General features: G+C 45.2%; 1 long non-coding RNA gene and 1 other non-coding gene across 2 annotated transcripts in view; both read left to right on the top strand.

Annotated features, from left to right (window-relative positions):
* Positions 1 to 8,566, top strand: part of LOC138569541 (uncharacterized) — a 38,387-nt gene extending 29,821 nt beyond the window's left edge. The window contains exons 2-4 of the long non-coding RNA XR_011303258.1: positions 5,308 to 5,478; positions 5,977 to 7,999; positions 8,031 to 8,566. This is a non-coding gene — a long non-coding RNA (uncharacterized lncRNA). The remainder of the gene's footprint in view (positions 1 to 5,307; positions 5,479 to 5,976; positions 8,000 to 8,030) is intronic.
* Positions 8,567 to 20,072: 11,506 nt separating this feature from the next.
* On the top strand, positions 20,073 to 20,178 carry LOC138461657 (U6 spliceosomal RNA). Its single transcript, XR_011264270.1, has one exon. It is a non-coding gene; the product is annotated as a U6 spliceosomal RNA (small nuclear RNA).
* Positions 20,179 to 24,977: the final 4,799 nt, after the last annotated feature.

Here is a 24,977-nt window from a genome sequence, read left to right as displayed (position 1 = left end):
TCCGAGTATCATACACTTTATTAGTATCACATCTATCAATTTGTTGTCTTTCATAGATGCGTGGCTGTGGGATGGTGACCATAGATTGAATTATGTTATCATGTGGTTCATGAGCCAATAAGAAACCCATGTCAAACAGGGCCATTCTTGCTCGCCAGATCGTGTTGGCAACAATGGTCGATGGTATCCATAGTCTGATGATGGAATTGGAAGAGACAGAGATAAATTCAATTTGTGCTATATCGAGAGTAGAAATATCCCTTAATTCATCAATGTCACTAAAAATGTTTAAGACACTCCTCCTATTCAAATTGTAAACAGGATAAGGACCATCTCGACATTTTAAGATAAATTTGCAAGCCGAGAGGGTGGAAGGGATTTGAGCAGGTTGAGAGAGAGAGGACGCCTTATTTCAGAATTATGAGAATTAGGCAATCTAGATTGGTACGCTTGTTGGGGGGGGCAGATCTTTCAACTCAGTCACTTGAGACTCGAGATTGTACTGCTCAAGACTAGAAAAGTTGGACGTGTCAGAAGGTTTAGAAATGAGTTGAGAGGGGGCTGTCATAGTAGACATGAATTGGGGTCTGGGCGCTGTAGAGAGCCTTTCCTCCAGAAACTTGTCAACAGCTTGTCTCAGGTCATTCAACGGGCCCTGATTCGGTACAGATGTTGAGAAGGAGGGCCGTCTGGTACCTGAAGCAAAAGAGACAGTTTTGATGGGTGGTATGTCGATCACAACTCGTTCGGTACGCTGCTCCAGCGTCTCAAGGGACTCAACCAGAGCGTCCAGAGGGGGTTGGGGGGGGGGTATCTGTGCCGGAATATCAATGGGCACGGGAAGTGCTGCTTCCTTTGTTTGATCAGACGGCTGAAGACTCGCTGGCAGCAGTGCCGGGTTAGGAGTTGCCGAGGGTGTTTTGGGGGAATGACTCTGGGAAGGATCTTTCTGCCCTGCTGCCAAAGACCCACCAATAGCTTTAAAGAAGGCATTCAGAGTATTTTTGTTGCCTCGACGAGGGATCTGTTTTTTTCGTTTTTTTCATTGAGATATGCGAATTTTTTTTTTTTTTTTTAAATCATTGTGGTCCTAGACTTGCCACTGGATGAGACCAGAGATACTGCAACGACGGGGGTTGCCGGAAGGAAACCCTCAGGAAGGGAGAGTATGGGACTAGAAGTAGTAGTTACAACCGGGAGAGGCACCTCAAGAGCAGGCACCAGATCAATGTTGTTTGGGGCTAGCTGAATTTGAGGCACAGAGACAGAAGTTATAGTATTGGGAGGAGCGTCAGCTGCACAAATGACATGGTGAAAATGAGGCAAGGCAGAGGGAACATTTGCGCTTTTCACATGTGAAACACAAATCGCAGGGGGCAGAGCTGTACTTATGTGCCTGTCTAAATTAGTATAGCTACCACAGGTGATAATTGAGGCTTCATTGCTCACCACTGGCCTTTCTAATGGTGAGGTAGGTGAGAGGCACTGCTGATCATGGCGACGACTCCAGTGTAATAATTCCTCCAGTTGTGCACCTTGGGTAGCTATTTTTGTGTGCAGGATATCAAACATTTTGTGCATGCCCAAAATAGAGGTATTGATTGCCTGCAAGGCTGGTTCAACACCAATACTGATGGCTGAAGCAAATATATTGCGAGCAGGCACAACTGGACGAGGTGTGGGAAGAGCAAAGGAGGCGATTGCTGAATCTATTGGTGTGGAGTAAATACCTTGCGGAAAGGGGCAAGATGGAGCCACATCGCAAGAGGATTTCATAGACTGCAAAGTATCATGATGGCTGGCATATAAGGAGATACTCATACTATCAAGGTGTAAGGGCGAATTTGGAGTTATGGGCGAAAGAGTGTGGTTTGAATGCGAGCTGAATTTCCTCCTCACATTCCATGCTTTTAACGATGCAAGAATCGTTTTATCGGAAATACCACGTGTGCGAGAGGGAGTTGATAGCACTATGGAGGGACTGGGAAGCACCATACACGGGACCGTTTGCTGATCCACAGCTGAAAGATGAGATCCCGCAAACCCTTGTATCAAAGAAGGGACAGTCCGGAGTGTATCCGCCAACGGGCCCATGGTGGGGTTGGCAGAAGTGAGGTCAACTGGAGTTCTGGGAGATAGAGTAAACGCTGGAAAGTGCGTTTGAAAGAGCCCAGTACTAGGACAGCCAGGCTTGGGATAGGAAGCCAAGTCTGGCATGTTTGATTTCAATGAGTACGGCACAAAGGTCATTGGAGATAGGGCAACTCTCAAACTACCCCGAAAAACCTGTGAAAGCGCAGTATAGACAATTTGGGAAAAACACCTGCACTAAGAAGCCAGACCGCGACCGCAGAGACGCGGTGAAGCGGTAAAGCGGAACTTAGCCGTGAACTTGCTCGTGCGCGCGCGCTGTGCGCGTAGGGACGTCTTTAGTAGGAAACGGAATAGTAGAGAACACGCCCTTTCCTGGGCAGGGCTATGTCAATCACTAAGGCTGGTGTAACCTGGAAAGCAGTCCGCTTGAGTGCAAAATGAAACACTGTAAAAACAAAACAAACAAACATATATCAAGAAGTTGCTGAGTGCTATGAACTCCCACTAGTGGGCTTACGAGTCCAAGTCCTCCAGCCAAAGCAATCACCTGGCTAGGCAACGGTCCAAAAACACATCCAAGTGCAGAGCGAAGTCCTCACGAGTGGTAAAGCGGAACTTAGCTGTGAACTTGCTCGCGCGCGCTGTGCGCGTAGGGACGTCTTTAGTAGGAAACAGAATAGTAGAGAACACGCCCTTTCCTGGGCAGGGCTATGTCAATCACTAAGGCTGATGTAACCAGGAAAGCAGTCCGCTTGAGTGCAAAATGAAACACTGGCTAGGCAAAGGTCCAAAAACACATCCAAGTGCAGAGCAAAGTCCTCACGAGCGGTAAAGCGGAACTTAGCCGTGAACTTAGTCGTGTGACTATTGTGTATATAAAGGGCACGGTGGCGCTATGCTTGTAATTTTCTGTAAGTTGCCCAGATAGCTGCATGCCGCTGCACAGAGACGCCTGCTGGCATTGATGCCCTTGTGAGGGGATTGTTGATGTATGGCACGTGGGAACTGTGTGCGACTTTCGCAGCATCTTCAATATTGCTTAATTCTGAAGCAGGGTGCCAACGGGCACGGTTTTGTTTGGCTGGCTAGTTTTGAAGTGTGTGGTACACTGTTTGAGCCGCTGTGTGCTGCACACATTGGCAAGTGTAGGTTCAGGCCGGGGATGGTTGAAATGCCCTGATGAATGCGCTCTTTGATACCTGGTTATGGTGGCACAGGATGCTTTGGGGTTTACTTTACAAAAGCTCCAATTTAGATTTATTGTTGTGATTCTGTGCAGAGAATGGTTGCAGAAATTGGCCATCCAAGCTCTCAAGAAGGGAGAAAAAGGTTTCTCTAACCAACAGTGGACAGATGCCCCCCCCCCCATTACTACTAACCTTGCTTGCAGCCTGATCACTAAGTCCTTGCTTTCATCTGTCATTGAACACCAGCCAACTAAAAAAAACACAGAATGATATTCATTAATTGTCCAGCAACTGAAAGATTTGCATTAAAGGAGATTCCTGAACCCCTCCTACCCCCCTAAATTTGATGTCAAAGCACCCTTAAAGAGGTGGGGATCTCCATTTCTCCCCCCGCCCCCATAACAAGCATACTGTCTGGCATTCAGACTTTCATTTTGTATTGTAATGCTTTTGAATATATATTTTGTTTTCATTGCGTATACCTGTGAGGCAGAGCTGTTGTATTGCTTTTTAAGCGATTTATTTTAAAGAACATATAGAGCTTGTTTACCACAGTTGAATTTTTCCTTTGCCTTTTCAATTCACAGTAGAGCGAAGTTGTGCCAGCCTTTGGGTGTGGGGGACAGTGTTCTAATTCCCTCCATAACTCGTATTTAGTTTATGTTCAACACTTTGGAGAAATGGCTACATGATTTAATAAATACAAATTTAAGTTTCAGGGACTCAGACAGATTACTGCATGTTCAAATTATATTTCTGTCCCATTCTCGATATATATAGGTTGAGGTTCCCCCTCCCCCCCAATGTGGTTTGTTTTTTTCCAACCATTGCACCGCAGCAGTAAGATGTTTGCCTGTACACCTTATTTATTGAATGCTTGCCGGGGCTAGTGATCACTATGCCATTAATTTGAAAATATCTTTTTTGATCATTGTTTGATCTGGAGTGAATGCTTTTTAATGGGAGTTTTCTGAACTTGGTGTGAAAGGAGCACTGTTAATTGCTTTGCTATTTGAAAGTGGGAGGTCCCTTTATTCCCTTAGGGCAGTGGTCTTCAATCCTTTTTATACTGAGCCCCCCCACCCCTTTGAGTAAAATTATAGACCCCCCCCCCACCCGACAAGCTTTCATTTTTCTATTAGTCACCATAAACCGGTTTTAAAAGAGCTTTGTGCCTCTCCCAGGCCTCCTTTGTGCCCCCCGGTTTGAAGGCCGCTGCCTTAAGGCACCCTTGCTGTTGAGCATACAGAGGCCCTTCCCAGTTCCACACAAAGACTGTTCTTGTGATCAGTCTGTCTGATCACTTTCAGTCGCCAAGGAGGGGATAAATGCTCCTAGGCTGCCGCTATCTGGCTTTAGTGCTGTTGCTGCTCCAATGCCTCCACAATGTTCCACTTGGTTTACTTTTTTGCAGGATGTTTCCACTGCCCATGAGCACTGCACTAGTTCATCTGTAATGCATAATTTATGGCACAGTAGCAATTTATTGGGGGGATATAGGGAGGATGGGGGAATTCTGACCCTTCTGGAAGTTGGTGCCTGGCTTATATTAGCAAAGGCCTGCTTGCTAAGGTGTAACATTTACTTTTTTGCTTCCCCAGTACAGTTGACTTTGGTCATGGGATCTGTCCCCGCATACCCTATTTCCGGTCCTTATACTTTCCTGTGCATGTTGCTGTCTGCAAGCTGGGACTCAAGTTTATATTTCCATTTAAGAAACTGAATTTGGTGCTTGTCTTTTAAAGGGCACACATACAATGACTCTGCAGCATTTTAGGTGCAAAAGCTCTGTAGTTAAGAATGTATTATTGCCTCACCAGAACACCCACCTCTTTTATTAACAAGCAGATGCAACTAGTTGAAGCCACAATGGTTGGTCTTGGAGGAACTTAACAAGCACCAAGAAGCTTCACTCACAAATAAGGACCCATGAGGCAGGAACATCCATAGCAAGCTCACTATAAATTAATGGTTTTGGGTACAGAAGTTTCACAAATACATATTTTATTTTTCCTGCTTCTTTTAGGCAATAATTCAAATCTGTGCGCTCTGTGTATTTGAAAGGATGGGGAATTTGAGCCTATGGCAGTTCCTGGTGAAGTTCAATGTAAATTCCTGATGGAGGTTCTTGATGAAAGTAGAAGAGAAATACGCAAAGGAAAGTATTTCAAAGCAGTAGTACTTTTCCAGTCAGTAGGTAAGCAATGGATTTTTTTTCTTTTGTTTTTGTTTTTTTGTCCATCTATTTGATGTTTTGGGGAGGAGGGGTACGTCTGACTTCCCTACGCGGAGGCAGTCCCTTTTTTCACACACAGGAGTGTTGAACAAAGTCCACCACTCTTTTGCAGCATCTCTTTCCTCTAGTGTAACTCTCTAAAGTCTAGATGGTCTACCTCATTTCTCTTAAGTTATTAGGCATTTGTAGAGCGTCTTTTACCATTGGTATGATCTCAAAGCGTTATGGGTTGAACGTTCCTTGGGGACCGTAGTCCAGGCTATTGTGTGCTGCTAGACTGAGTTCTGATTAGCTGCATGGGGAGGAGGGAAAGCGCAAGAATAAGCAAAAATGAAACCAAGGGACGGATAGGATTGCGCTTAGGGGGAGTTGCTTAAACCAGTATACAGTTCAAGCAGAAAGTCTGTTGTATTGATAGTCACATTTTGAAGTTTTAACTTGCCTTTTTCATACCCACAGCCAAGAAACAGTGTATTAAGACACAGAAAACATTTGACTTAAAACCTACTGTGATGCAAGAGGGACACATTCAGGCGTTACAAATAAAGGCAGAGGAGAAAAAGCAGCTTCTACTTGTATCTGGGAAGCGCTGGAAAACTGAGTGAACTACAAGAAGATGCAGTGCAAAAAACTAAAGAAAACCAAGAATGATGATGTAAAAGCTAATGGGTGGAAACTGACTATTCCTTAACTTAGTAATGACTTTTGGCAGGGATGGCTGCCTCTGTTACTACACCCGGTACAATTGAAAGACACAGTACATCAGCAAATGTCTGTGTAATGTTGCCGTTCACAAAGATGTAGCTGTGCAATAAATACAAAATATTGGACTATCAAGTAACAGTCAATAGTCTGCCACAAAAGATCTGTGGGACCGATCTAATAAACTGAACTCCATCACCATGTCTTCTCAACAGTGTGTCCTTGTTACAGCATGACTGCCATGCCTGTGTAGACCGTGAAGTGATGCCGGTTGGGGAGAATTTTCATTTATGTGCTAATTCCCTTCCCCTTCAACCTTTCAGACCAGACACATCCCTCCCTCCCTCCCCTCCCCCCCGACCCCACCCCTGCTCTTTTGCTGGACTTAAGACCTTTTAATTGTAACTCCTGGGTGAGTGGGACTTTTATTTCCCCCTCCTCACTCTCCATGTGTGTATTTTTTTTTTTCTTTTTATTTCTTTTCACTTTTTGCAGTCTGACAAACTCCATAAGCATGTGCTTTTTGTATAGTGACACACAGCACCTTCAGTGCAGTGTCGCTGAGAAGTCCCTTGGATTTCTCTTAAGGTTTAAATACCTTTTCTTGGGTGTACTACCGTTCCCAAGAATAGTATGGTGAAATTGATCTTACCATTTTTCTTTTTGTAGGTTCAGCACACACTTGCGTGGAGTGCTTGGTGATGGGGGTTGGTTGCCTAGTAGCTCCTTATCCTACTTTCTCATGTAACATTTTTTTTGTTACCCACACTACTTTAAATGGCTGGTGGCAGTGGTTTAACATTTACTACCATTGTGCTTTTCTACTGCAGGCTGAACCCTCGGCTGCAGTACAGCACCCATGGTTGTGTCCGTTTTGTCAAAATGGCCCCTGTCTCTTTGTTTGTGAGGTCTTTCTTGGCCTTTACTCTGTGCGTTGAGCCCTTTGTGTGTTGCCTTTGGCAGGCTTCATCCCTGAAGCCCGCCCTTGGCTCCAGTGTGTCTGGAAGGACAGGATGTGAGGGAGGGTCCTGAACTCGCCTGTCCTTTAGTCTCTAGGAGTGCCTGAAAGAAACCAGTCCTGATTGGCTGGCTGACAGCCACCCTGCTGTGTGATTGACAGCCTAGGCTGTGCGTGAATGGGGAAAACTTGCTTAAAAGGTGAGGGTCTTGGCACTAGAGGCAGTCGACCCCTCAAAGAGAAGCCTGCTGCAGCCCCCTTGACCTTGAATTTCCCGGAGAATCCCTGCTGACTTCCTGTTTCACCTCGACCGAGAAGCTCTGGACGGAACAACTTCTCCCCTTGAGTTAGTGGGACCAACTGACGTCCGACACAAACTCCACTTGGTGCAATCCCCAAATTGCTCTACCTCTCTGTTGCTGAAGGAGTCTAATTCCAGGGGTCGAGTGTCCATAACCGAGTGCAACATCTGCCACGAAACAAATCCAGCCAAAAGCTCCAGTCCAACTGGAGTTATTCGATCTGCATAGGTGCTGTTTGTGAGGTGCTGAAACTACAAGTGCCGCTGAATCGAAGAGGGCCCGTAGCTGCTGAAGTCCTTCCCGAGTACTGCTACAGGAGCCCTCCAGACGCACGACTGAAGCTCGGGTACCAGGGTCTGCATGGCTGTAGCAAGACGACATCCAGCTGGGCCACTTTTCTTCTAACCATAGGTACTATTTTGGTGTGGGGGTACTTGCCTTCTTGCTTAAGTCATGTTGTCTCATTTGAGATTTGCACTTGCTTGACTTTCTGAGTTGATTTCAACTCCCCTTTGCATAGGCTTAAACAGCTTGTGTTCCTCTTTGCATAGGCTTAAACAGCTTGTGTTCCTCTACAGTGAACTATCTGACTTTTGTCAAACTTTTATCCAAGAAGTGCAGCAGAACTATTGACTTTGTCCAAATGACTTTGGCTCCCTAAAGATACCTTTCTGAATCCATTGACTCTGGCATTGCTTTTCCCCCTCATAGATTGAAATAGTTGCACACTTTTTCTGCTGGGAAAGGCTTGCAGAGATTTCATTGGAGGAGTCAAATTGTTCTCGCGTTAAGTGCATGTTATAACTTATTTTTTCCTAACCCTTAGAGTCTTAAAAAGTATACTGGTGTTATATATTAATGAAATACTATCATTGTTATTGAAGTCACTTCAGGGTGTAGGAGTAAGGTATTCGGATCTCCTTATACTAGCCTAATACTATCCTTGTTATTGAAGTCACGTATTCGAATCAGTATTATTGATTTTGAAAAGTAATTCCAAAGTTTGCTTGACTGTTACAACCAATTGTCTTTTTAAAGAATGCTTTACTAATACTGATGTTAAATAAAGAACTATTTATAACCAAAACCGAGTGTAAGTGTTGATTACTTGTATTTACTGATTTCATTTGTACTGCTCACATTTAACCCACTTGCTCAGTCACACCACCAACTTATGTAGTACAGACCTATTCCAAAAGTTGGATTACCTAATACCAAGCAGATTGTCTTATGTAGTCGCACAAAGTGTGATTACACCAATTCTTACCTTACAATACCTACACGTTCCCGCCCACCTGCTTAATCATTCAGATAACGGTCTTTTAAAAACAATGGAATTGGAACATCCCCCACAACTGAGTTTGGTTGCTACGTCAGCCACTGCTACTAATAAACAACGTAATTGTAACGCCCATGCTGCTGTGTGAAACTGAAGATGCAAGTGCTCTTGTGTGTAGGACCAGTTGATCTGGTGGGTATTGTCTGATTGCTGGTGGGGTCAGCAAGTGTTTTTCTGGGAGTGGTGAATGGTTTAACTAATTGTTGGCTGGTGAATGGTTTAACTAATTGTTAGCTGCTCATAGTGATATTTGGTGAAGTGACTGTAAGCATTCTGTCATGCAAGTAGACTTTTAACAGATTCTGTTTAGGTCCCTGAAAGTGTGTATTTTAATGCAGTGATTTGTAATTGTGGGACTTTATTGGGTGGGGTGCCATGTTAGCTAGAGGTGATAACTGAAATGGCGGGAGTTTACAGGTTGGTACGTGGGGTGGATTTGTAGTTCTGAAATCTTGGTTAACTACATGTGACTGATCTAGCATAGAAGGCAAGTGATGGCTGTGAATTCCTTTTGAAGTTTCCAGTACACTATTCATAAGTCAAGCTAGACTCACCCTATAGTAATACCACCTGTCTTACACATACGGTGTACATCCTGGGGGTAATCAAAACCCTTTCCCTAAATCTTTTTGAAGCATCGTGGAATAACTCCTGAAGTTGTCTGCAATAATCATTCAGAATTCCAAACCTATCCTAAAGTTGTCATAGGACATCCTTTAGTAATCCCCTGCCTCGTCAAAACAGGTTCATCACGGTTTCTCTAAAACCATCAAGGACCACGTTGACCACCTTGCTCCGGGCTGTGCCGATTTTTGCAACCACTTCTTTGCCTCAGGATCGTTCCCCTCCCCTCTGAAGCACTCCCTTGTGCATCCTCTTCTCAAGAGACCCACAGCCGATCCCTCCTGTCTGGCTAACTATTACCCAATTTCCATTACCCCCCCCCCCCCTTTCTGGGCAAACTCATGGAAAAGCTGGCCATCTTTCAGTTTAACCTTCATTCAGATTCTGTTGGCTGTCTCCATGACCACCAGTCTGGCTTCAGAGTAGCCAGGAGCACGGAAACTGCTCTCCTGAACATCTGTGAAGATCTGCTTTCCAACCTGCACTCTAACATTGCCTCTGTCCTCTTCCTTGCTCTCTCTTCCGCCTTCGACACGGTCAACCACACCATCCTGATCAACTGGCTCCGTGATAACCTGGGTATTTTTTTTAATTTTTTTTATTTAAAATAATTTGTTTTTGGTAGCAAAAATTAATTTACACCTTTACAAATCATGCATATCATATCATGTAACATAATTTACATGTAAAATTCATCAAAACAATCATTGGATAAACAAAGGAACATGTTTAAACACTTAAACATATTACCAATCTATATGACAACATGCAACACCACGTACAAGAAAGCAGCCCTCTGCCAACTTTCCAAAATCCCACAGAACTAAAATACAGAATATATACCTAATAATAAACTCAATCACCACAAAATAGAACAAACGCATCAAGGACAATCAAAATGAAGAAGATATTTCACCCTAACAAATTAATTAGAAGAAAAGGAAACCAAAGACTGCCCACACAAGATGGCCCTATTGCGTGGTATCAACCGCTCCTCAATCATTACAACCAATCTGACAGTTGCTAGGATAATGGAATTTGTAGTTCCCTGCATGCATCTAAGCCAAACTAGATGACATGCAAGAGAAGAATAGGAGGACAAAAATGCATCCAAGCAGCATCGCCTATGCTTGAGAAAAAAGTTACAGTACATAAAGAGATGTTCCAAGTCTCGCTCTCAAAAGTATTGAGACAAAATCTACAACCCTCCCACTTCACCAGGTCCCTGTAGCAAGCCCAGTTCCTGATCCGGGCGCCTGTGTGGATCAGGCCCAAACGGAAACGCATATATGAACGTCTTGCATCTTTGTCAGGGAAGCATAATACATAAGGCAGCTGAGGTGTAACTGCATGTCTAAAAGTGGCATAGGTGGTAAAAGAAGAGTAACCTCCGATCTCGTCCGAATTACATGCCCAAGAGTTTTTGAAGAAACGAGTTTTAACTTTAATGGGAGTGTTAATCAGATCCTCCTGCGTCATATTCAGTGATGTTAAGGTGGCATTTATGAGGTCTTTCACTTCAGAAATCGAGCTTGGACATTTGTCGGCATGCATTAACTGAAAGACCTCATAAAGTGAGTTCGGAGGAAGGGAAATCATTTTAGAAAAGGCATTTACCCTCCGCCAGAGATATTTATCCGCTAAAGGATATAAACCTAATTCATGTAGGATGATGGCATTAGGCAAATATCCAGGTAGCCCTAGAGTTGTCTTCCAAAGTTTCCCTTGTAAAAAATTTAAAAGGGGCCCCAATTTCAAAAGGCACATGTCCACTGCATAAAGAAGAATGGGCTCTACTTTCATAGTATAATATTGTATGAGAGGCAGTAGGGAATATCTGCAGTATTTTATAAAGATAATTCTCATTTGGGCCATCAGGGGATTAAACTTTGCGTTCAACACTGTGCGCCATGTACCAATAGACGTCCTATTCGATGGGTGATAACCCAGATAGGTAATCTCTTCTTTCATCAAAATAGGTTGGGCGTTGATAGTAAAAGTAAATATTGATAGATTTTTTTTTTTTGCTGTAAAGACCATTATATGTGATTTAGCTGGATTAATGGTCATATTGTTAAGCATACAATATTCGTGAAATAGATTTAATTTGTCCAAAAGGTACTCTATCGAATAGGATTACGTCATCCACAAATGCCAGCCAGTGGAGCCGCATGGTACCCAGTTTTGCCGGAAATGAGTTTGAGCCCTGCCAGATTTTATCAATGTCGGCAAGATATAAGTTAAATAACACAGCGGCCAGATTACAACCCTGTTTCACGCCTATAAACGTGGGGATGTATTCCGTTAGTAACCCTTCAGCATTAATGCGGACCTGATACGAGGTGTTGCACGGCAATTACCGCTACCAAGGTGGAAGGAATGCCATATGCCAGCGCCGAATACGAAGTACATTGTCAAAAGCAGCTGAAAGATCTAAGGCTGCCATATAGATGGTACCGTTAAATTGGGAGTGTGCAGTACGTAGAAGATGGGCTAGGATCGAGGCATTTAATTGTGTGTCCATTGCCCTCCGAAAACCAACCTGGGCTTTTGAAAGAATATTTAGCACACTTATGTGATTTTCCAACTGTAACAGAATCGGTTGTGCAAAGGTTTTCGCAGCTGTATCTATAAGGGCAATAGGCCTAAAATGTACAGGACTACTTAAAGCGCCCTTTTTGTGTATAGGAGTTATGATAGCCGTAAGCCATGATTTTGGAATAATGCCATATTGGTAGATCAAGTGGTGACGTGGGAGAAGGTACCTTGCCCAAAAGTGTGGGTCATCCTTGAAGATGCAGGGGGGCAACCCATCCGGACCGTTGCTTTGGAAAATTTCAATTGAGAAATTGCCCATATAATGTCTTTTAGTTCCCATGGACAAACCCTAGGAAAGGCCAACTGCATGGGGGCACTTTCTGATTTGGCATGGATGGCTGGCAAAGCATATTTTTGGCAAAAGAATTTCTCCCATTCCGGGCCCAATATTGTAGCCATTGAGCGGGTATCAGCCTTTCCAGCCGCATTTCTTAAAATGGCCCATATCTCCCGAGTTTTATTTTTTACACAGCCAGCCAATCATATATTGATTGGCTAAAGTGTAGGCAGCCTGACGAAGAGATTTTATTTTTTGTTTGAAACGAGCAGCAATATGTTTTTTTTTTTCTCGATGGTACAAGGGCAGGCAGGTGGACTGGTTTCTCAAGATATAAAGCTTGTGATTTTTTTGCTTTTTTAAAATCGCGATCTGCTTTAAATTTTGATGAGTATCCAAGGGATTACCCTTTAAAGGGGAATCTTTCACTAGGGATAACAAATGCATGTGAATCATTTTGATATTGATTTCATTGATTGTTTCCACATTACCCCGCGAGAGGGAATCATCCTGACACACTAGGAGATCCCTATTCACCAGGAACACCAGTTTCCTACAAACTGCGGGATGCCAATTGACAGAGATAGTATTCCTGTCACATTTGGTCAGGGAAGCTGAAGCCGAGGCTATTGTAGGCATCACACCCAATATGAAGTTGCGAAACCAGCATATGATGGTCACTTAACACCAAATCTAAGATTAAGATTGGTTCAAGCAAACCAGAGCACACTCTAGAGGCGAGTAGATAATCAATGAGAGATGAGGCTGTACCTCAACACCATGAGGTACAGATAGTGAGGGGCCAATTGAATTGGGTAAATGCCCCATGTTTCAAAGAAACTAACCAACTGCTGCCCTCTATATGAGGCATGCTGTGCATAGGATGAGGAGGACGCAGAAGAACATAATGAATTTGTAAGTTGCAAATATGAATTCAAATCACCTCCAATCACAATTTCATGGTTAGGACAATGAACAGAGGCATAAGCCAAAATCCGGTCCAAGTCCTCTAAAATCAAATTCAAGGGAACTGCCTTCGGGTTCCAATACATGAACAGTAGGAGCAGGGACTGGACCCTGGAATATTCAAACGACCACTCCACCAAGATGCATGAGTCAGAAGTGGCCAGTATTGAGGCCACTGCATTTAGGCCATTATTAATAAGAACGGTGATACCCCCGGAAGGGAGGCCTGCAAGGATACGACGAGCTGGAACAGAAAAACGGGAGTATCCGTCTAGTACAATATCACTTAGGGCCATCGTTTCCTGAAGGATTAAAATATCTGGTTTCTTGTCAGGCTCAACCCGATTGTGCAATACTGCGAGGTTGTCTAGGCCACAGCAGTTCCATGAGGCAATGGTCAAACTGGCCGATTAGGAGCCAGAAGTGGGCCCCTTAATGGCGACAGCCACCTTTAACAGGGCTCCAGCCAGGATAGACCACTAAGTGCTTGCGTCAGCGAAGCCAGTTGGTTGGAAAGTTGGTTGACGTGGGAATCAGAAAAATCCGTGGCTGGAACTACTGAGCATACTGGCGGGGGGGTGAGGGGGGTAGGAACCCAGTCAAGAAAAGCCCATGCACAGTCCATTTCCCAAAATAAGCTGGATGTAAGACTGATGGATTGAAAGTCATTTGCAAATTCCAAAAGCATTTTAGATATGATTGGCGATTGCACTCTGCAGAGGACTCTATAGTTGTTGTGAGCCGCTAATTTGACCCAGTCGAGGCGCTTGGATAAGAGATTCTTTAAAGCGGGAATTTGAAAAAATGAATTCATCAAGAATGATCTATTTATTTGGGCTGGACCATTTATCTCCGGGTTGCTGGTCCAACCAATAATTAATTTCATGTCCTTAGGCGTTTGCATAAAAGACAAAGCATCGGGAGTAGGCACTCCAGGGGATTTTTGGAGGGAGGGTCCATCCTCCACAATGGAAGGCCGCACCAGTGGCAGAGGAACAAGAATGTCTTCCGGAAGGAGGACAGGAGTGACCCGGTCTGGAGCTACACCAACTACAGATGCCGGGGGCCTAGAATCTATTCCCAGACCACCTGAAATCACTTCCATGGGTAGAGAAACACTTTGTGGACTCACAACATCTGCCACAATGGCGTCGGCTGGCTGCCGAATAGACACTTTTTTGGATTCAATATTAGGAAAGAAACAATGAAGCTGAGATTTCATCTGGGCCAGGGGGGTCCTTAAAGGGCCACGGGGGGCAAGCTGGATATTGCCACCTTTCAAGACTGCAATCTGTAGGTGCTTCCTACTTTCCTCGTCAAGGTCGCCTAAATCCAGTCTGAGATCATCCTCACTGACACTATTGATAAGATTGGGATTGGGCTCAGAAGATAGTTGTACGTTTTTAGAAGTTAGTACTTTGATGGCAACTTTCTTCTGGGTAGCCTTTGTCTGGTTTAAGCGTTTTTGGGCTCTTCAGTAAGACTTCCTTGCTTTTCGAGAAACAAAGTGCCTTCCTTCATGCACTACAGGACCTTCCTCAGAGTCCAGAGGCAAAGCGGCAGCCAGCAATGGCAGACTGGACTGGGCAAGGATGAGGTCGGTCAAAGGAGAGGGGCTGTCTGGCGGGATAGCAGTCCCGTCGACAACTTCACTTCTCTCTCCTAAACATTCTATTGGATCCAAATGCTGCTGGGTGACGGCAAGCTTATATAAAAGATGCTCCACCTGTAGCAGACGCTCGTGCTGGAGTTTGATGATCTCCACCAGATCAGTAGCCTCCCAGTTGCTAGGCTCCAATGGGATCCGCTTATCCCCTTACACAAACTGAGCGTAAGATCTCTGCCGAGGGTCTATCGAGCAATACGCCGGTTCAGTTTGAGAGCCTTGTGAACAAGTCAAGATAATAGTCGGGGAATGCATTGGAATAGGTGGAACATTTACCAGCATTTTTCCAAATTGTGCCAAGAAAAAATGTCTAGATTGTTCTTCTGCTAAGATGAAGCCTTCCAATCTAACCATCTTGTCTTTGATATAAGAGAGTGAAGACTGCATCTCCCTTATTGAGTAGTGTGTCAGCTCATGTCCCTTGTCCAGCAAATTAAGTATGCGCGAGATTACAGGGAAGTTGAGGGGTTCGTTTGGCTGAGTGGTAGAACAGTAGTCTTCGGGGGTAGACCCCGATCTAATATCCCCCTTTGGGGCCGGTACGTCTTCATTTTCCAGAGAGAAAGAGTCCACACCACCTGGCAAAAAGAAACCTACTGGCAATCCCTCATTAGTATGGATATGATCATAAAGAGAGGCAGCGCCTCCTTCCATAACCCTACATGGGGTAGCCATCGGGACGCTCCCCGGACCGGCAAATTTTTTGGAGCTGTTTTCCAAAGGGAGATGGAAATGAAATTGTTCACGAAATGGGAAAGAAGACGAAGCAGGAGACGAGGGGCCCAATGAGAGCCGCACTCTTCTACTTAGACAATTGTGGGTGCCAAGATGGAGTTGTCTGAGATACCGGGAATACCTCGAAGGGCATGCAGAGAGGAACAATTTAATTCATGTGCATGTATGTCAACATCGCCCTCTTCCACAACAATATCATTGGCTTCCTGAATTGAAAAGGTTGAAACTGCCAATGCATTGGGAGTGCCAGGAAGAGATGAAGGCTTGGCAGAAGGTGGTAATACCATAGTGACAAGCTCATGGTTCCCATCTTGAACCAACCCAGCGCCCCTTTTCTCTGATGATCTAGGCATAGACAAAAGCGACTTTGGGATAGAGGGAGACGGGAGGAGCGTAGTGTTTTGGGGATTTTTAACTATCCGTGGAACACTCCTTAATTGGTGAACCAGTTTTGGAACCACTTCTTAAAGTTGAGCTCATAGTCAATAGCTAACAGCCACCCCCTATATAAAAACAGTTACAATACCCCCACACCAAAGGGACAAGAGGAAACCGTACCCTGCGCCACGGATGTACCGCGGCTAAAACGGCCCCCCTGTCCTTTCCAGGACACAGAGGTTATATTTGAAATCGACACACAAGGTATACTAGGATGAATAGAGCCAATGGACAATCACATACACATAACCTACAAAGAAAAAGAACAATACTGTCTCAAATGAGCATGTGCTAGCAATAGAGTTGTACAGCTGATTAGAGAACACAATAAGGTTAACGTACAAAAAAATAATATAACCAGCCTTATACACAGGAAAGGAGGAACCAGGAAAAGGTCGAAGATATGAGATGGAATACACACTACCTTCAATAAAGCCCAAGCCTGGACAAGCACCACCCTTAACCATGCAAGGAACAAAGAAATCTAGGGGGATGTGATCTGCACTGCAGTCACAGGAGCCGGCACAGCAGAAGCTGCAAGGCTCAGGCGAACCGAGAGACAGCCCTGCGCCCACCTCCACACGAACCGCCAACAGTACTTGCAAGTACTTGGCAGGTGCACGGTGCGGGTGCGCGAGGCCTTTATGGAGACTGCCTGGGCGCCACAGAGTAAAATAGGGCGGGGCCTCCAATGAAGAGGAAACCTAGGGGAAGGGAAAAACACAAAGCAGGGGGGTTAGGCACTCCTCCAAGCAGATGAAGGGCAACAAAACAAGGGGCGGGCTTCCCTTCCCTGTGGCCAGTTCGAGGGGATGAAAAGAGTAAAAAGAAAGTCACCTCCTCTATTCCATCAACGAGGGCCAGGCAAGCTGTGTGTAACACAGAGAGACGTCCTCCAACGTTAGAAATGAGTCCCAGCTGAGACAACGGCAACAAAAGGAGAAGGGCACGGTGCAGCGCAAGGCAACGGCAGCGCTGTATTGAAGAGCCAGAATGCAGGACAGTCCAGTCCACAGCCAACAGTACTTGCAAGTAACCTGGGTATTGCTGCTCAGGCTCTGGCCTGGCTGAACTCTTTCCTCTCTGATCGACCCTCCCAGGTCCAACTGGGGTCCTTCCTATCATCTATCTTCCTCTCTACCTGTGGGGTTTCCCTGGTGTCTAACCTCTCACCCTGGCTCTTCAACCAATACCTGGAAACCCTCGCCCACTGCATTGCGATTTTTCTGCTCAAATTTGCAGTGCTACACTGATGCCACTCCACTCATTTTCCGGCTTCCCTTGGCCTCCTCCTCTCCCCCTTGACTGCCTTAGTGCCATTCAAGATTGGTGTGCCACCAATGATCTTTGTCTGAATGCCAGCACGACTGAGATCCTCCTTATCGGCTCACCGTCCTTTTCTCTCACTTTCTGGCCGGCCTCCCTTGGCCCTCCTCCTAACCCTACCTGCGAGGCTAAGAACCTTGGGGTCATCTTTGACTCCACACTTTCCTCCTCTGCCCATATCTCTGAGGTCTCTAAAGTCTAACTTCCTATTGCACCTCCTCAGAGGCACCCTTCCTTTCCTCTTCTTCCCTCAGAAGCTCTGTCTCCCAAGCTCTGGTTCTCTCTAGATTGGACTTTTGTAACAGCCTCTTTCTAAATCTACCTGCCTCTACTCTTCGCCCTCTGCAACTAATCCAGAACAGGACTCCAAGACTTGTCCTTGGCTTCAAGCCCTGGGATCAGATCTCTCCAGCTCTGAAATCTCTCCAGTGGATGCAAGGATTAAACCCTCTGCATTGTCCACAAGGCTTTCTGGGGACTGGGTCCCAAATACCTTCAGCTATCCCTCCGCAAATATCTCCCCTCTCAAGCTCTTCGCTCCTCTAACTACCTCTGGGTAAATCTTTTTTCAAGGAAACGAGCTGCAGGTAGATATCTATCTTCGGCTGGCGCCTCCCTCTGGAACAGCCTCCCTGCCACTCTAAAACTTAAGGAGAACAATCTCCGGTTCCAGAAGCACCTCAAGACCTTCCTCTTAGCTTCTGCCTTCGCTCCCACTCTCCCCTGCTGATCTGCTCTCTTGGCACTGTGCACCTGGCCATCCTCTGTTCCCTGGGCCCAGATACCTGCTTACCCTGCCACCCTCTTGCACTGCCTTCTGGCCACCCTTTGCACTGGAGACCATCTGTACCCATACACCAACCCCCCACCCCCTACACGCACTTTTCTTCTTTTCTGCACTTAACAGACTTACCCAGGATGCTGCCTTAAACACAGCACTTGCTGGCTGCACTACCACTGTTTATTTTATACACATTAAATATCACCTATCCTGGAGTCCCCCTGGAATAATCTCCCACCCATCCTAAAGTTGTCATGGGGGGGTCATCCTGGAGTAATACAAGTAATCAGAACTCATCCTGGAGTAGTTTCTGTGAAGACTCTAAGTCATCTCGTTTAATTATTTCGGCCTATACATGTACTTCAGGGTGGTTTTGGATGATCTCCCTGAACTGGCCACCTAGTCACTAGATGACCAGAATTATTCCAAGAAAATCTTCCTTTTTGAGTGGGATGTAGAGGGTGAGTAAGACGGGAAGCATGGGAGAGCTGCAGGTGTCGGACTGGCGGCGAACATCTCCATCCAAAACATGGTGGGTGTATCCATTTAAGCAGGGTTAATATCTCGGACAACACCACAGACTTCTCAAAACTCGCCCCAACCAGCTTAGATCATGAAACTGTAAAAGAGGTGAGAAAAAAACCAAGGCACCTACAGTGGGGGTGGGGGGAAGCAGGTATAAAAATGGCCTCTCTGGAGGGTCTGTATGTCAAAGCACTGGATGTGTCTGGCGGGCTATATCTTCCGGCATCGTTTGAGTTTTCTATTTAAAATTGGATCTCAAAACAGCCTACTTTAGTGACCTATCCGAATTGTTCCCCATTTGCCCCTGCATCTCAGTCATGTTTTAGACCAGCCAATGCGGGGGATGTCAAGACAAGTGACGAATTGTGGCTGCATAACTAAACAACCCAAACCTGCAATCCACCCCATACAGATGGCAGTTACAACCGGACTGACTGCTTCAGAGAGGTATAAGCTCACCTGAAAGATGTGGTTCCGCACAGACCTATAATAAAAAACAAAAATACAAATGGCAACTGAGTGAAAAGGAAGTCACAAAAAATGTACAGACGTCCCTTGACAAGCTCTCTGACTGGTAGATTGCCCTCAACTCAAGTAAAACCACAGCAACTCTAACACCCAGCAATCCACCTTAATGGAGAGGCAATCACATGGGAAAGCAGCAACTCTTACCTGTGGTAACAATGGATGCAAAACTAAACTGGCAAATTAGTGGCACTTGTATCTTGCTCTGTATTGGCAAAGATCTAAGTCATCCAAGCTATAATCCGTTCCACCTTGACCTACGCCTCTCCAGTCTGGAGTGGCTGCCACGAGTGACATCGGAGCATTCTCCAAAGGGTCCAAAACAAGGCACTATGAATTGCAGTGGGAGCTCACCCCCCACCCACCACCATTAGACAAGGACTCCATAGCAACCAGGGTATGGTAATGCTAGACAAACCGCTTCTAAAACTGAACCAAAAATTCTATGAAAATTTGTATCGGAGAGAAAACCCCTGATCCGGAATCTTGCTGGTATCCCTACAAACCCATTTGACAGCTACCCACAACCAATTGCTGCATTGAACTTGGGAACTACTGCACCCCCACTGCATAGCAATGTAATGCAGACCAAGATGTATTCCTCAACGCAACTTAAAACTTCAACCACCTACATTGGAGTAAAAAGGCGCTTGGTATCCCATAAAAGAGCAAAAAAAGAAGTCAGAGGCACAACTCATTTTCTGATAACACCATTGAATTATTTTTAAATTGTGCTAGTAAGGAAAGCTACAGCTTACTGAGGTTTAAATAGTGCTCGGGTTGGGATCAAGTTGTGCTCTCTTTGGCACCACATATACTAAAATTGGCAGCATACAGAGAAGCTTGTCATGGCCCCTGCAAGAATGACACCCTTGCACATTGACTATCTGTGTATATATTTACTGTGTTGTAATTAATATCCTCATGCTGTTAACTATTATTTTTGTTATTCTGTAATTTGTAACTGTCACTTGTAAGCTTAAAGTATTCTTGACCACGCGCCCTGATACCTTCGGGTCTGGCACACTCTACAAATAAACGAACAAACACCCAAATTGTTTGTGTTCCATGTTTAATTTATCACATTTCTACTTCTTTTTCAGTCATTATCCACAGCTAATTGCAGTTTGTGGAAACTAATAATTTACTAAATCAAGTGTATACTTTTGACTGGACCACATCACACCCGCTCTCAGCTACTCTGGCTCCTGGTCAAAAAGAGAATCTCCTTCAAAACCTTGTGCCTAACGCACAGAGCAGAACGCGCCCAGAGAGCAGACTTCATCCAAATTAATTCTCTGTCTACAAACCAGCCAGATCCCTGAGATCCTGCAACAACGTCCACCTTGAACCCTAACGATAACACAAAGAAAAAGCTGGGTTGTTCAGCTTTCTCATGCTTAGCCGTGAATCTATGGAACTCCCTCTCCAGGGACATTTGAACCCTCAAGGACCATAAAAAATGCAGGAAATTGCTGAAAACCTGGCTGCTCAAATCCGAGCACAACAAAACCGACTGAATGATGCCTGTACACTGTGCAACCTAGCAGCAAGGGGGAAAAAGGAGAAACAACCTGGAAAACAAGTTAGGGTTAAGACCAAAGAGAAGCAATGCAACCACCTCACCCCCCGACCCAATCAGAGAACATCCGGGCACAGTGAAGGTGATCAGCTATAATAGCCAGGGAAGACGTCCCAGGGAAATCCAGGGAGGGGAACCGAGGATCACCACCAGGCATGCCACGAGTAAGGACAAACAAGAGGAAACTAGACCAAGCATCTACCCCATGCCTACCATAAACCTAAGCTCTGCAAGGAATCCAATCAAACAGACAAAGAAACCCCCGCCCACTACTGATCACCCTCAGGGAAGAGAACCATCACCCGGCCAGAAATGGAGCAGGTGGTGGATTTCAGGGTGCCAATGGACCGGCAGCGCATCATTGGTACCCATCGCCTCAGGGGTGACCTCACTGATGCAACTAGAAAGGGCAAACGGAGGATCGAAAGCTACTACTAAGTATACATTTTTTGTTAGCATCAGATCTTGGCTTTTTCCGGTTCCTAACACTCCACCCTCTGCACACACCTCTCACATACTGCAATACAGACAACTACAACTCCTTAGCACAGCAAACTGCACACACTTCACTACACCGCAACCATAAAACATAGCACCCCAAACTTGCCCAACACCATGTGACGGCCACCTCCCGAATCTCGCACCCAGGCTCAGTGAAAGGTCCATCCGAACTGTAGCTGCCACCAGCACATCACAGGTCTCTTGCTTTTTCTCCCGCTCCTCCCACTAACCGTGAAGCCCACTACTTATTTCTTTTGCAGAGCTGCCAGAGCGCTGATAAAGTGGCATCTGTGCGCGGTATAAAAACCTATAACGTCATATAATAACAGTGGTCTCTAGTGTACCAGTGGAGATGTAAGTGGGAAAGGAGCAGAGTTTAATTAGCTTTTATTTTTTACTGTTTTTGTTCCAATCCTTTTTAAGATATTTTCAAAGTCCTGGGACTGTTCTTTTTGCAGTTAAACTCAGAGACAAACCTTAATGGTTAAAGCATGCATTTTCATTTAACTCCATAGGCTCTTTTAAGTGAATCACTTCCCGCGGGTTCCCACTAACCCGGTAAGCAGTAAAGGCAATGGTGGGTGGACTGAGAAGGCTGGTATCCTTTACCACAAACCCCAGAGAAAATATAGGATAACTAAAAGTTTTGATACTTTGCTTTTGTACTGTGCTAAATCACCACGGTATGCGCTCCTGCTGCGACAAGCGACCTTATTCTGCTGAGAAGAGTACCATGAGCAAGGCTGAATGAAGTGAGGGGGCTGGAAATCGAGTTTGCAAAGGCAGGGCTATTTGCATTAATTTGGATGCGTGTTCATCTATTATACATGTACTATCTTCGAGAGAGGTGTCACATATGTGTTGAGCTTAAATATGCACTGGGATTCTGAGACGGGTTTTGAGTATCATACAGGCCTGCATGACCCAGTCCTGATTTTAAACTTGCAGTCTGGGACTTGCTGTCCTACATTTATAATGGAGAAATCAGCAAGTCCCAGAATGCAGGGTGAAAACCAGGACTCGCTAGCATCTCCTGAATGGAATGCGTCATGTTGGCATCTATGGGATATTATAACACAGGTATTGAGTAGTGTTGGGTGAAATAAAGGTCGTTTTTATAAATAAATATTGTTTATTGCAAAAGAAATGAAAAGGGAAAGATTTGAAAGAACGTTGTCAGTGTGTTTTACTGTTCCAATGTTATGTGTAATGCAATGCATTGTTTACCACTTGTCATCAACTTTATCGTCAAAATGAGCTTTAACTGAGACGAGGGATTAAAGGTTTATCTGGCCCCCTTACTAAAAGGAAACTTTCAAGCTTCAGATCAAAAGTAGAATCCTTTAGGGGCTACCCCTTTTCCTGAGATGAAAAGAGCTTTGTTAGAATGGGTGGCACAAATGGATGCTTTTACAGATAAAAAAAAATGTCAGGACATCCACCTATTACCTAAAGAGGATTTAGCGGCTGGGTACAAAATGTTCTAGCCCAGTGGTTAGGGCAGAAAACCCTACCAGATCTTTTGGAGACCCTGGCTTTGGAACAATTTATTAGTGCCCAAAAAGAGGTATATAACAACAACCTCAGCTCTCGCTCGAGACTGCTATTCAGGTTGCCCAAGCCCACTTGGAAGCAGCCAAATATTGAAAACTTCTACGGAAAAAGATAGAAATAAGGAAGGATGTGAGATCATATCCCAAATTCGTATCGATTGAGAAAGGTCAGAGAATCGAGAATATTCCTTCTTGGGAATATCTGGGTAAGGAAGAAACCCCTAGAAGGAACCCTTCTCTCATAATTAACCAATACCTGCATAACTCCTAGAGATGAAATAGAACAAATAAAGACCCCCTACCTAAGTCCCACCTTTGCTGGAAAGGGACATATTGCCAGGATCTGCCCTAAAAAACACCCTGAACAACCTATGGAGATAGGCGGCTGGTTAGCAGCAGAACCATGGGGGCGAGGAGACAAGAGGACAACCCTGTTAGATATTATTCAGCTTCGCAACCTTTTCAGAGTTCTGAAAAGGTACAAATAAATGGAATATGGGCTAAGGCCCTTATAAACTCAGGTAGCAGACATTCTGCAGTCAGAGCTGACCTCATTTGCCTTGATGATATCCAAAACAATCAAGCGGTTAAAATAACCTGCGTGCTTGGGGCCGTAGAGACTTACCATAAGGTCCCTCTACTATTGAGACATCCTGACCTTTGCAGAACTGTTAAATTCTCCTTTGGTCCAGGACACGTAGACCCAGTACTCTGTTAAAATCTTGGGAAACTTCAGTAGAGCTCTTGGATACTCCCTCCTGGAACTTGGGTGAGATCCAATCTCCAGACCCAGACAAGTGGGGGAAAACATGAAAGGTGGACTTTCTCAGTTGATTACATCGATAAATATGGGCAAACCACTCCCTTAAGGGGAGAGGTATGTGATAAAGTTAAGGTATTTGCCCCTTATCCTGAAGTTGTAGCCCCTACCCCCTGAGGCTAGGGAGGAGAGCCTGCTCCGCAAAACCCTCATTAGTTGTTGAGAAAAGTGAGACCTCACTGGGAAAGACTCTCCCTTTGGTGACAAGTACTCCCCTTCCTGTGAGGAACTCACTACACCAACTAATTTAATGGCGTACATTCGACTACCTGATAAGCCTAAGAATGTGGCTGCCTTGTCTTGGCTGAAGGTAATGCAATAGTAAAGCCAATGGCACAAGAAAAGAAGGATGTCTCTTTAATGTGAGACGCATATTTAACTGTGCAGATGCGGAAGAGGAGGGAGAAGCTCAATGCACAGGGGAAGCCCCCTGACATCATTATGCCAGCAGGAGGTGGAACACAAGCAGGAGGCGCAGCACGAGACTTGTGGAGAAGGAGAAAAAGCGAGAATGAGATGTCGGAAAACCAGCATGTGTAAATGCAGGAATAGTCTTGGGTCACTGAGAGAGAAGCAGGCAAATCAGTGGTGGCATGACCACGAGCTGGACGTGGTGGTGGGCAAAATGCAACCACATGCACATGTGAAGGAAGTAAGGTGCACTTCTAACGAGCTGCACCATTGTGAAGCAGGAGTCTGACGCAGGCCCGAGATCATAAAGGTGCAAAGCCGAGAGAGGGAGAGAACAGTCCTGAGTGAGAGCCGAGCCCAACACCGGCCCCTACCAAGTAAGAGGTATCTGGGGGACTGGGAGAAGCGGAAAGCCTGTGGGATATCGCTACCACTCGGAGAAAACTTGTCCCAGGCACACGAACAGGAAAGCAGGACTAAAGTTATGTGATGGGATTTGGAGACAAATAGCGAGAGACCGAGAGAGGGAAGAGAGTTATTACCCTGATGCTGTCACCTCGTCCCAGTACAAAGGACAAACTATCAAATCCGCAACAAAGTATGATTATAGAAGTTTAGAAAGGGGTAGAGGAAAACTCCAACCAAGTACTTCCAGAGGGAAGACCTGGGAAGAAACCAGTGCCTACATCTCTGGTAAGGAGTCCTCTATGTCTCAAGGAGATTTTCCATCTACATCAACCATTGTTTCTAATAGAGGCACACATTCTCGGGAGGATAGCTTAGGGCCAACACGCTTGAATTGGAAGCAATACGACAGAGCAACACAAGTTC

This window comes from Ambystoma mexicanum, chromosome 1p (assembly GCF_040938575.1).
Source record: "Ambystoma mexicanum isolate Mex_15411 chromosome 1p, UKY_AmexF1_1, whole genome shotgun sequence".
NCBI classification, from domain to species: Eukaryota; Metazoa; Chordata; class Amphibia; order Caudata; family Ambystomatidae; genus Ambystoma; species Ambystoma mexicanum.
This window is presented reverse-complemented; position numbering and strand designations above follow the sequence as displayed.